Source organism: Sphaeramia orbicularis, chromosome 12 (assembly GCF_902148855.1).
Source record: "Sphaeramia orbicularis chromosome 12, fSphaOr1.1, whole genome shotgun sequence".
NCBI lineage: Eukaryota > Metazoa > Chordata > Actinopteri > Kurtiformes > Apogonidae > Sphaeramia > Sphaeramia orbicularis.
This window is the reverse complement of record NC_043968.1, coordinates 64,717,102-64,730,530: the sequence shown is the minus strand read 5'-3', so window position 1 is coordinate 64,730,530 and position 13,429 is coordinate 64,717,102. Positions and strand designations below refer to the sequence as shown.

The 13,429-nt window shown below is 40.3% G+C and overlaps 1 long non-coding RNA gene across 1 annotated transcript; it reads left to right on the top strand.

The window, feature by feature from the left end:
* Positions 1–12,574: 12,574 nt before the first annotated feature.
* Positions 12,575–13,181, top strand: LOC115429412 (uncharacterized). The gene is made up of 3 exons (XR_003936777.1): positions 12,575–12,607; positions 12,797–12,886; positions 13,083–13,181. It is a non-coding gene; the product is annotated as an uncharacterized LOC115429412 (long non-coding RNA).
* Positions 13,182–13,429: the final 248 nt, after the last annotated feature.

Genomic DNA, 13,429 nt, shown 5'->3' with positions numbered 1-13,429 from the left:
CACATTGTAATCTGTCAGAATCTGTCTCATCTATGCATGCACATTGCATATCTGTCAGAATATGTCACAATTGCGGCTAGTGCGAAGCAGAAGAAATGAACAGGCAGGAATATATTCATGTGAACAGTAGCGATAAGTGCACATTAATTGTATTCTTTCACATTATAACTTTTAATAATTAAAATATTTTGAAGCAAACAACCATACAGCCTTTCATATAAGCATTCAGGGCAAGTCGGGGATGGGGCAGTTGTCAGTCAGGGAATTCCCAGGGCTATCCCGAGTCAATCAGGACCTGTAACTCTGCAGCCCAGGATTTGTGAAACAGGTCATTTACTTTACATTCATTAAAATGTACTCAGAGTAAGCCAGAAATCACATATATTCTACAGAAAGGATAAGTGAATAACTTGCTTTAATACAGTCTTTGCTTAGTAATCAAGTTTTTGCCAACAATCCTCTATTAAAGGAAGCCATGCATATTGGACGTTCTGGAATATTTGTTAATCAGTGCTAAATGACCTGTTTCACCAATCCCGTGCTGCAGAGTTACAGATCCTGATTGTATCGGGAGAGCCCAGGGAATTCCCTGACTGACAACTGCCCCGTCCCCGACTTGCGCTGAATGCTTATATGGCAGGCTGTATGGCTGCTTGCTTCAAAATATTTTAATTATTAAAAGTTATAATGTGAAAGAATACAATGAATGTGCACTTATTGCTACTGTTCGCATGAATATATTCCTGCCTGTTCGTTTCTTCCACTTTGTACTAGCCGCCATTGTGACATTCTGACCGATATGCAATGCACATGCATAGATGAGACAGATTCTGACAGATTACAATGCGCATGCGTAGATGAGATCTGGAACATAACGACTGTATATGAAAGGGCAAACCGCTACGGTGCTCCTGACGCAGTGCCGTGTACTGGCAAGGAGGGAGACAGCTTCCAGCTACATAGAAAACAGGGAAATGTTTTAAAATTCATAATTTCATTTAAAACAGCAAAATATGACCCCTTTAACCCTTCCTAAGTGATTATACACTATTTGTTGTCACACTATGCTCTGTATTTTGCATTTTTAAGTGAAAATCAGGTATTTTCCTATATTAAATTCACTAATCATGTAAATGGCCATACATGTCTTTATGGGTTATATCAAAAACAGAGAAAAGTGAAGAAAAAGTGACTTTTCAGTAAAATAGATTATTAACTTAACATAAACCCAGTGTGTCTATCCACCTTCATTTATCATACTCCATGGGTTTTTCTGGTGAATCAGTGTTGTAGAAGATGATGGTGTTTCCACGTTCACTATGGAGCCGCTGAACATCCAAATGGGTCATATCTGATAACCATGAAAGGATGACAAACTGCATTTTACACCAATTACTTACATATAGGATTAGTGGATAAACAGAATTTAACTTTTTATATCAGTAAATGATTTTGGTTGCCATTGGATGCTTGGGTGTTTATGGGTTAAATGGTGCAGCTTTCTGAAATAATCAAATCAGCAGGTTTTTTTTTTTTTTTTTCACCTTCAAAAAGATCACATTTGCATTTCCAAAGACCAACACAGACAAAAACTGTGAACTGTGAAGTTCTAAAATTTCATATGTCAAGTTTGTGGGAGTTCAGTTTAACACCATTGGGAAACATTCTGAGATGATATCACACAACCCTACATGGTATCGCAGACCACACACTTCCACAGGTTATCTCCCATTTCAATTCCTAATTTGGTGAGTAAGTTATTAACCTATGTGTCATCAAATTTCTTATCTGCTTTTACACTCCCAATAGCTGTTTTGAATATAGCAGTATGATGAAATGCTCTCCAGCAAAAATAATTCAGAGAGGAGCAAATGAGAAGTTGACTGTATGGGAGGATGATTCAATTAATTCAGTGAGTTTACATTACAGTGGGTTTTATTTTGTACTCTGACCATTTTATGAACTAGTTTTGTATCACAGAAACACATGCTCCCATTCAGACCTACTCACATGTTCCTCATGTTGTGACCCATATGCCACGAGAAAACTTGTTTAAAGGGGTTCTATGTTGTATTGATATTCCAATAGAACAGTGATGTCCTGTACCAGAACACACTTAGGACCAAAACCACTAATAGACTGTATTACTCACTAAATAAACTATACAATTGATTGTTTTAGCACATCTGTATTGTGGTATGATCAAGTTTTATTCCTTAAATTAAAACTCATTGTACCTTATTTTGACAGTCTGTCAAAATAACACTGTCTTATAATCTTCATGTGCTGTGTCAGCTGATAGTTTAGATTATAGCTTTGTTAGCTTAGCTCTGTTTTTAGACAGAAAACAGCCACAGTAAAAAGAACAGAACTGCCATAGTTTAGTCTGAACTGTGGATGAATAAACAACAAGTTAGCAAAGACAATAACATCCCATAATAACTTTATACCTTCAAAAGTCTCAGAATCAAACTAACTCATGTAGAAGAAACACTGACATTTCAGCATCAGACTCCATTCTTTTCATAATATCTATGTCCACTGATGAAAACAACAACAGTGCTTCTAGAATTCCTCAGTTTGTCATTTTCTTTAACTCTAAAAGTTGTTTCTTAGTGATTCTCATCCCATTATGTTATTTTCTGATGTTTTGGTCATAGAAATCTGTTGACCCATTGATGTAATTAAATTTGGTCCATATCTCTATAACCCAACACATCAACATTTTAAGCAGAACTTCTGAATTCTTTATTCCCAACACACAAATAATGATTTTTTGGGTAATTTTAATATTTGAAAGAAGAAATATTACATATAGGCTGCACTGCCTCCAGCCAAAAGACTCTGTATCACATAGTGAATACAACCAGTAAGATCACCGGTGTCCCTCTTCCCTCACATACATTTTTCACACCCCTCTCACCTGAAGAGCCAACAGCATTGCTGGTGATACCTCCCACCCCTCCCATTCCCTCTTCAGTGTCCTGCCTTCAGGGAAAAGGTAATGGAGTCTCCGGGTGCAATCCACAACACATTACAAGCTTTGTCCATCAGGCTGTCAGGATGCTGAACTCTGTCCACTTCCTGCCCCTGGACTGTAACCTACCCCCATATTTACACAGACAGCATCTATCTGTCTGTGTCTACTTGTCTGTCTGTGTATGTCTATGTCTGTCTGTCTCTGTCTGCCTGTGTGTGTCCATGTCTGTCTGTTTTTGTGTCTGTCTGTGTCTGTCAATCTCTCTCTGTGTGTGTGTGTGTGTCTGTCTGTCTGTCTGTCTCTGTCTGCCTGTCTTTCAGGGCCCTCTTGTGAATGTTACTCGCATCACTGTTTGCCATTTTGCACTTAAAACCAAAAAGGAAATTAAAGTGAAAACATAATTAGTTTTATTGATGGAAAAATAAACAAATAAAAAACAGTATTAATCCATAAAGAATGCCAAAAAGACTATAGATGACATAGAATCGACTCAGTGTATTTTTTTTAGAGAAACATACTAAAACTAACACAACCTCATGGTGGAAGAAAAAATAATTGTGGAGGGATTTACATTTCAATCTGACTATATACACGGCTGTTATCATCTTATTTCATAACGTACCAGTCTCCAGCTGTTCTGGGCTCCAGAGACAGAGCCAAGATACATGCAGTGGGCAAGAGTTTGATCCAACAGTCGGAACTATACCACAACAGAGTGGAGAAATGAATGAACAAAGCTATAAATTCTACTCTCCTCTTCCTTTCTATTACGTTCTCTGTGTTATAACATTAATATTTTAGTTCAATCGAATGGGCTGGATCTGCCTATTTTACAAGAATCAAGTTTACTACCAGTTAGCTCGTTTATTAGCCACCACACAGTTAGCCTACAGTTACAGTTTAACAATAGTAAGCTTGAGGAAAATGTCAACCTTATTGGATGTTTTAATGAGGAAATAACAGAAAATCTGATTTTACAATTAACCTTTACTAAATATACATTTATCATATTTTAATATGTACATACCTCAGTGTTGATCATGCTTTTAAAATGAAGTGGGGTTCTCTTCTGGGTAGAAATTCTCCTTCTTTGCGCAAGTGTTTTGGCTTTACAGAAATATGCCAAAACACATCCTAAACACATCCATATATGGAATCAGATGTTGCCACTCTTTACTCAATCTTCTGGCTTGCCATCAGTGATGGGCAAGCTACTTGGAAAATGTAGTGAGCTAAGCTACCAGTTACTCTGCCATAAATGAAGCTTCACTACACAGAAGCTACCACCCAGTCAAATATAGCAAACTAAGTTCCACAAACACCGCAGAAGTAGCTCACTACATGTGAAGCTACTTTAAATTGCGCCAACTTACATGGTGATAAACATAAGAAAGTATATGTTTAAATTACCAAATACATGCAAAGTCAATTCCATTGGCTTATCAATATGTCAGAGTAACTATAATTAAAGACCAACAATTACTGGCCAATTACTGACATCTACAGACCAGGATGTAATTAACAATGCTCACCACGGTCCAATTGGAGTTTAAAGTCACGTGGAAGTGGAGGGCAGTAAACAGAATACTTTGGATGGCTGTGCAGGCAGGGGACTCACAAAAAAACAGGCGTTTCACCCAGGGGTGGGGCTCTACGTCCTGTGTCACACACATTGTGGACAGTGCACTTTTGAGTTTATCTGACTGGTTTTGAAGTGTGGAAGAGAATAATTTATTTAAGGTGAAATATGAACAAGGATGCATTGTCACCTTCAGATTTAGGAATTTTATTTAAACAAATGTTCAAAAATAACTGTAACCCTATGTTTGCCTCATGTTGAATACATTTACATTCATGCAGCTGCTTGTGTGACCAGTAAAACCTACAAACTGCTCCTGATTAACTCAGGATCATTTTATAATAGTGAGGAAATACCTCAAATGGATTTTTGGGCAAACTAAATAGAGTAGTCTGACATGTCACTATTTCTAAAACGTGTTTAAAAAAGAAAGAAAGCAAAAATTGAGAGTATACCCACTTTTCCAGGGACCACTACACCACTGACAAACGGGTTCATTTAGTGCAGTGTTTGTCAAACTGGGGGGTGTGAAGTCTTTCTAGGGGGATCTAGGGGGATCAACACTCCTGGGTGTTTTTTTTGTTCTTCAGGTAGGAACATGTATCAGGTGGAACTAATGTTTGATCGCTGGAACATCCTGGACTCATTTTGCAGACGTCCACCAAACCAATCTACTGCCAAGGTGATCTGTCACTAGACTAGACAAAGAGTTTAGGTTTGGACAATGGACAAGGACTCGACTGGAAAAGACATATGGGACATGTTTGTGTTTTGGACCATTTTGGACAGTTTGGGCTTTAATGTTCTCAGATGTGCAATGGAAACAGGCTCACTGACCCACTGATATTGGTCTCATGTTCATCTGTGGAACCAACATGTGTTTGCTGGTCTAAAAAAAGTAGCTTTATTGTCATAGTTGTAGATAATTGCGCATTTCCTATTTTTATTTGGAAAAAATATTGTCTCAGTCAGCAGTCTGGTTGAGTTTTTTTTAGCAAAAATCTAAGTTATTTTTAAGAGGGTAACCGGCTGTAATGCTCTGTTTGGCGGCTCTGAAAAGAGCCTTTGTGGTGATCATCGTCCACATACCTCAGCCAACAACCATCGGATATTCTGCAGAACACCGGTTCCCTCTGCATTCAAGTGGATGCTGTCATCTGACAGGTGCTCCAGGGTGAGACCAGGTGCGGGTGTGGGTCTCATCTCCAACTCTGCCATGAAAATGATGCACCTGGTCCGCGCATACCCTATTTGCTGTCCGTTCACTGGTACCACCAGCAACGACGCAGGAGGATGTCGGAGAACAGGAAGTGGAGAAAAGCTCCATCACTGCCCAGACTTTGCACTGCAGTCCATAAGCATGGGCACGGCGCTTCCAAGAATGTGCACGACGACATTCCAGTAAGACACGCCCACTCCGGGCGAAACGCCTGGTTCATAGTGAGTCCTGTGCAGACAGTGTGTGTGCCCTGTTCCGAACGATCTTGAGTGCTTGTTTTGTGGATTATATAATTACATTATCTAGTCTGAAAAACTGATTTTCCACTGTGTTAAGCCATATAAAAATAGCGTCTGTGGTCGTTACCACGCTACTTGATCAAAAAAAGAGTTAAGCTACTGAAACGTTACTTAATTCAGGAAGTAGTGACGTAACCGCCAAGCTACTGAAAATTGTAGTAAGTTACTAGCGCCGCTACTGCCCAACACTGCTTGCCATAAATATGCCATACCATCCCTATACGTGATCCCGCTCTTTGCCCAGTCTTTTGGTTAACCAGACATAAGCCATAACTCTATAACTCTGCCATATATTGTTGGTGCCTCCTTATCTATTATGGATAACCTTATGATTAACTACACCACACACACTACAGTTAAGCCAAATGCTTTCCTAATGCCAAAACAAAGCCAAAAATGCCAAATGTATGCCATAATACAGCTAAAATATTTGCTAGCTGGGCTTTTAATACAATTTTAGGGGAAACCCTGAAAGTAGAACAGCTGGTGCTGGTATAATTATCAATAGCTGGAACAAATGTCCATTACTGTTAATACTAGTACTCCAAATACTAGTATTAGTATTTTGGAAGTATTTTTGCACATAAGACTCAGTAGACTTACATCCTGTGATTTTCTCACATTAGCTGCTGACTGTCTTCTGCACTTTATCATAAATATTATCACATCCGCTGCTATTCGGTTCCATTAATGCACCTCCTCACCTCATAACCATTTCTGTATAGCACTACTGCTGCTACTGTAAATAGATTGACATGTACAATTTATGTTCTGGTATAGTTTATTCTTTATACCGTTTATTTATTCTTATTCTATTTTAATTTTTTTTTTTTTTTTTTTTTTTTTTTTTAATGCATGATATTAAACAAGGTGAGAGAGAAACAATACCTCACTTCTCTGTGTGGTCTTTGCATCTAGTGAAAGGACAATAAAGAATCTTTGAATTATCAAAAGATGGTTTAACAGTGTTTTTTATTTTTAACACCTCCCATACAACTTTTTTCTTTTGTGTACTCTGACCTATGTTTATGTTTTCATACATATATACCATGTTCAGAGATATTCTATTGCTGTGGCTGTGGTAGAAGCCATGACCCATATTCCTACTCACTCTTTCCAGTTTTATCAGAGCCTCTTCTCTTTCTGCCCCGCCATCATTTTCCCACCCGAACGGTCCTGTGTGAGATGACAATTACAACCTTGTCGACACGCTGTCTCAGCTGGGGCCTTCGCCTTCCTTTTCTGTCCTGCAGCATCTGTCTCTCTGTCCCTCGTCCCCCGGTGTCTGCATGTCTCTGTCTTCCTCTGTTTTTATCTCGTCTCAGGACCCCATTTTAAAATCACAAATTTCTGGCAACTCCAAACATTCAAAACGGAGACATTTTTTTGGCTAAAATTAATTTGTTTTTGATCATATAATAGTTTGCCATACTATGTAGTAAACAAACGTTAATTTTAGATGACATTTAGTCTATATAATGTATATTATTATGGACGGAGGCAGAAAAGCCAGGTTAAGATTACTACACAAAGTGATAATTTTATTTTCTTTGGTCAGGATATGTACAGTCAGTCCAGCTTGTATTTACAAGGCTGCAACTTAAACAATAACAAACAATAACTCAAACTATGAATGATGAAAGAGCTGCATCATCTTAAACTGATCACAATGAACATTTGAAAGATAAACAGTACCACAGTCATGTCTTTTATGTATTGGGATTGTCTCTCTCAACTCACCAAATATTTTTTATTTGTAAGTTTATAAATCTATTTATTTTTATCAATTACTAGAAATTTCAGGTGATCCCATTTGAATTCCAGGTGACCCCATGTGGGGTCCCGACCCCAAGGTTAAAAAACACTGATCTAGTCTCTCCCGCTCAGCAAGTCAACACCCCTGGGTGTCTGTTTCTCCTTTTGTCCTTTAACCAGTTATTCCTCTGGGTCTTATAATGTGTTTCCTGTATATTTTATCATTATTATTACGATTATTATTATTATTATTATTATTATTATTATTGGTAGTAGTAGAAGTAGTATTTCTTTACTGTTGTCTTTCAAGCTGTAGCAGAGTTTCCTTGCATCCATGCAGACTGAGCAGCATGACAGGCACACCTTCTGCTTCCTAAAGGCCTTTGATTTTAAGTTTGACATTTTTTATCAGCAAGTTTATGGTGTTATATTGGATTCTTTAATAAAGAGAGTGCAGATACAGGGATTAGGAGCACGAAATGCCAAAACAAGAGCACAAACGCTAAAATAGAGAAGTGAAAATGATCTCGAACAAGCAAATAGTTACCATGAGCGCCATGGTTCTTACATACATCCTGTGATGCTATTTTCTGGGGACATCATAAGTGATAGGACCTGGGGTCGCAGGGGGTTTGGGGTCTTCAACTTCAAACCCCCTCACCCAGGCGACCCGACCGGGAGTGATCAGTTCCCGGCCTGTGCCCAAGAAGCACTCCTTGTCCCTCTTGATCCATAGCCATCGTGAGGCTCTCTCTGCAGCCTCAGAAGCTGCTCTGATGGCTCTTCTTTTCTGCATTCCTGTGATGCCCAGAAGGCTGTAGGCTTTGCAGAGTGATTTCCCTGCAAAGCCCCTTCCCCCGACTTCAGTGAGCAAGCACCGTGCAGGCCACCTCTGCCTGCGTCACTCCTCCACCAGCTCCGCATATTTTCCCCTCTTCCTCTCCCTGGCTTCCTCCATCCTCCCCTTCCAGGGCCCCGTCAGCTCCAACAAGATGACCTGCTTGGATGATTCAGATAACAGGATGATGTCTGGTCTAAGGCTGGTTTCTGTGATGCTCTCAGGGAACCTTAGTTGCTTTCCTAGGTCCACCCTTAGCTTCCAGTCCTTTGCTGTTCCCAGGAGGCCTGTTTGGGCTTTTGGTTGGGAAGGTGGATGCTCTCCCGCTCGCACAAAGGGGATTTCACACCTTGATGGTAGCAAGCGCTTGTTGTGGTTGATTGTGCTGTTGATGGACTCAGCAACTGCCTTCAGCACCTGGTCATGGTGCCAGTGATAATGGCCATCTTCAAGTGCTTTAGGACAGCTGCTGAGGATATGCTCGAGATTTCCTCTACCTTGGCACAAGGGACATGCTGGAGTTTCAACCTAGCCCCAACAGAAGAGGTTTGATTGGCTGAATGAGGAATCTAATAATATTAATAATAATAATGGGTTAGATTTATATAGCACTTTTTTGGTCACTCAAAGCGCTTTATATTATTGGCCCACTATTCATTCGCTCTCACATTCTCCCTCTGGTGGTGGTAAACTATATATGTAGCCACAGCTGTCGTGGGGCAGACTGACAGAAGCGTGGCTGCCAATTTGCGTCAATGGTCCCTCTGACCACCACCAAACATTCATACACATTCATACACTGGAAGCACTGGAGGCAACGAGAGTGAAGTGTCTTGCCCAAGGACACAGCGGACTGACCAGGACAGAGCGGGATTCGAACCGCCAACCCTTCGGTTATTGGCCGACCCACTCTGCCATCTGACCCATGGCCGATTTGATGCGGTAGGGTTCCACCCTCCACGATTCAGGCCATGTGATTTTCCTGTCCATGGCCTCTTCCCACCTGGACCATGCGCCCTGTTTTTTCAATCCCACCATCTGGATTGCACACTGCTCCTCAACCCTGGCCCTCACTTTATGTTGAACCAAGTCCTGCCTTTCCTTGCCCTCAAGTTTGTTGTAGTGAGTAGCTGGAAGGGCTCCCAGTCCTGCACAGCCGGTCACCACAGATCCTACGAGTTGTCTGTGACAGAGCCGTGATTCTGCCAGGTCCACAGCCTCCTGTGCCCTCCACTTTCTGCCAGTCCTCACCTCGATGCCAGCTTGAGATACTTTGGGGTCCTTGGACTACCTGTACTGCAGCACCTTCCTTGTTCTAGCAACCATGAACTCCTCAGTTAGGCTGTTGATGGGGAGCATCACCTTGTTCTTGCTGCCATAGAGGGCGATGCTGCTTAGGCTTCCTGGTAGGCCCAACCAATGTCGCAAATAGCTGCTGGCTCTCCTCTCAAGTCCTTCCACGGTGGAGATTGGAAATTCATATATCAGCAATGGCCACAGAGTCCTCAGCAGGACTCCATGCTGGTATAGCCATGCCTTGAACTTCCCTGGAAGGCCTGACTTGTCAACTGTAGTCAGCCAACAGCCAAACTGTAATGGAGAACAAAGTCCAAGTCAAGCAGTGACTTCTCTTGATATCCTCTCCTGCAAGAGCCAGAAACATTGACATTTTGTATATGTTTATGGGAATTGTTCATGGTGTATTCCCCTTTTCTTTAGATGTAAATTCAATAAACTTGGTCAAAAATATTTTCTTGTGTTTTGCTATTTCATTCATGTGGGTTAGGCACCTGTAATAAATATGTTATAGTTTTGGGATGCTTCTAAGAATGAGGGACTAGACTAAACAACCTATATTCTATAGAAATTAAGCCAAAATAACATATATTTTTAGAAATAGCAAATGCACTAATGAAAAAGTGTGTGTGTGTGTGTGTGTGTGTGTGTGTGTGTGTGTGAGAATACCTATTTTAACATTAATAAAATTAATGGATTTAAAGTATAGTTCCATCATTTACAGATGATAATAAATATAATATGGATATGCACTGAAAAAAGGGGGACTGGCCGTCTCTTGGATTTATCTAAGCATCTTGGGTGCATTTAATGCAATTGCCTCATGTTCTACAGTTAAGTGTAACTGTATAGTGTAAAACCTACATGATATGCAGAGAAGCTACATGAATTTGTTCAGGTTACGTCGGACTGATGCGAGTCAGTAATGTAGCAATGTTAACTATCGTGAAACAGCACGCAATTTCGTCTTGCGCGCTATGCATTGTTGGTAGAGGGACACAACCATTCTCATTCAAATCCAACGGCTCTCGGTACGGTACCTAGCTATTTTGGGTGGTAAGTCATGATTTTCTATTTATTTATTGAATGTTGTCAAAATCTCTGCCAAATGTAGTTTAATGTCTTGAGAGTCACCATGTAATGTTAACGTTAAACAAGTACTGTGAGCGTATTTTGCTCGCGCTGTTTTATCGCCATATTTCATTTGAATTTATTTTTTTGAGCAGGAGCCGTTAATGTCACATTTAACTCTGTGGCGCTCCTAGCATACTTTGGTCCTCTGTTTGAGTTGGTTTGCCAACTGACTGTTCGGTTACATTGTGTGTTAACTGCACCGTAGCATTGGTGAGATTTAGCCATGAATAGCCTCTGCTAATGTCGTCGGTAGCATTAAGTTAGCTACCACGCGCCCCCTCTTCATCTCCCCCTCTCCTTCTGCCCTGCCTCTGTCCTCTCCCTCGCTACCTTTTTTTCTGTTTTGCTGCAGATTGACAGACAAACTCCAGTCCGTTTTTCACCTGGAGTCAGCTGATGGATCGTGGGCTCAAGTTTTTGTGGTGAGAACAGGACATTGTGATGACACACATTGTGTTGAATCGCTCAGCACACGCATACACACACTGGCCACCTCATTAATACATCTGTGGAATCTAAACTCTAAACTATGCCATAGGTTCAACTTTTACCTGTATATATTGTCAGACAGGTGATTAATGTAATTAGTTTAGCTGGTGTGGTGTGCTTGAGTGGACTATTTTGTGTTTCTGATATTTTGCCCCAGTCATGTATGAGAACAAAATATTAGAAAAATGTTCAATACAGTACACTCCATCACTCCATCACTATTAAATATATTAACTCTAAGTATAGCTATCATTTATCTGAACCTGTGCATACAGTAATTGGTTTAACCCTGCCCCACATCTGGTTAGCCATGTCACACATTATGAATTGCTGGTCATAAGTAGTTGAGGGAATCCTCATTAGACTCAAAGATTCACCCTCTTACTGTTGTGTGTACCTTCCACTTATTGTTCTCTATGTTTGATTATCAAGAATGCATTTTTGAATCAAACACCGTTTTGTCCTGACTCAACATTAATCCTTCTTTGTTTCCACTTTTACAGTGAATGGTGCTAGAAGTGATCCAGTGACAGAGTGAATGTGGCAATGCAAGGCCTGTCCTTCAGTTTTTCCAAGTAGGTCCCATATTCTGAAACATTATCGAGTGAGACATTGTCATTATGGGAATAACAATTGTATTCCATGTGTGTATGCAAGCTGCCTGTGCACTTTTAGAACGTGGAATGCACTATTAATTCATTTGAATAGATGTCATGTTGTTAAAACTAGTCGTCATCAGTCAGAGAGATGTGCATTTAGCTGCCATTTGTGTCCTTGTAAGGATCTTGTGTCTGAGAGGGATTACTGGACTCATGTTAATGCACACTTGAAGAAAAATGAGGTTGTAACTTGTATGTTCTTGAATTGCAAATTTGAAACAAACATCTTAGGATCTTTTAAATCCCACAAGAGCAGGAAACACAGGTCTTATTCACCAAAAGACTTTAAACCAGGAACTGTAGTATCAGTCACCCTTGCTTCCCCAAAAAAGCTGAAAGACATAGCTGCCATGATGACAGTAAGAACTTTTAAATTGTTTAAGTATAAAGTGGATATGCATTGCATTAGGTCAGTAAAAGAATTATATGCATCCACTGCAAAGCTCAACTTCCTTTACCTGTGAGTACTGATTCCACTGAAAGGAACCGTCATTTTTATCATACAGTTGAGTTCAAATATCTCTATTTTCTTTGTTATAATTCTTAAGGATGACACTGATGCCTGAAGGGAGTCACTCATCAAAGGACTCTGCATCTGTCTGAATGAGAATCCTGATGTCTTGGTGCAGGAGTGCATGGTGAGTGTTTTATGAGTAAATTGTGGCTTTGCTACATTTCAAAATGTATTCAGTTAACCCTGTGATCCTGTTCGGACTGTTTAGGTCCATTTGCCCTCTTCACTAATTTGGCAAAGTGATTCCAGTGCTGATATTAAAACACGTGGAATTGCAGTTTAAAAAAGAAATCTTCAAAAAATGTTTTATCTTTAACCAGGACATGACTGAAGCCACTGCACTCAGTGCCATTGAGAAAACAACAGTGGGAATCTATGTCACCAGAGAGATGCCAGGCAGTGACTTTTCTGATGTTGGCATCATCATCGAGGGTGTGGTGGTTCTTCAGGATCTGGATAATGTGGCCCTTGTAACAACCATGCTGTTTGGACTTTTTTACTCCTTACTCTCGAGGTGATTCAAAAGGTGGTAATGGAGTTGGATGCGACTCAACTCTTGAGAAAAGCCCAAACCTTAAAGACAAAACTGCTTCAGTAAGGAGAGCACACTGTTGTTGTGCACGTGAGGTGGTTAGCTCCCGGTAAGAGGACATTTAAAGTTCACACT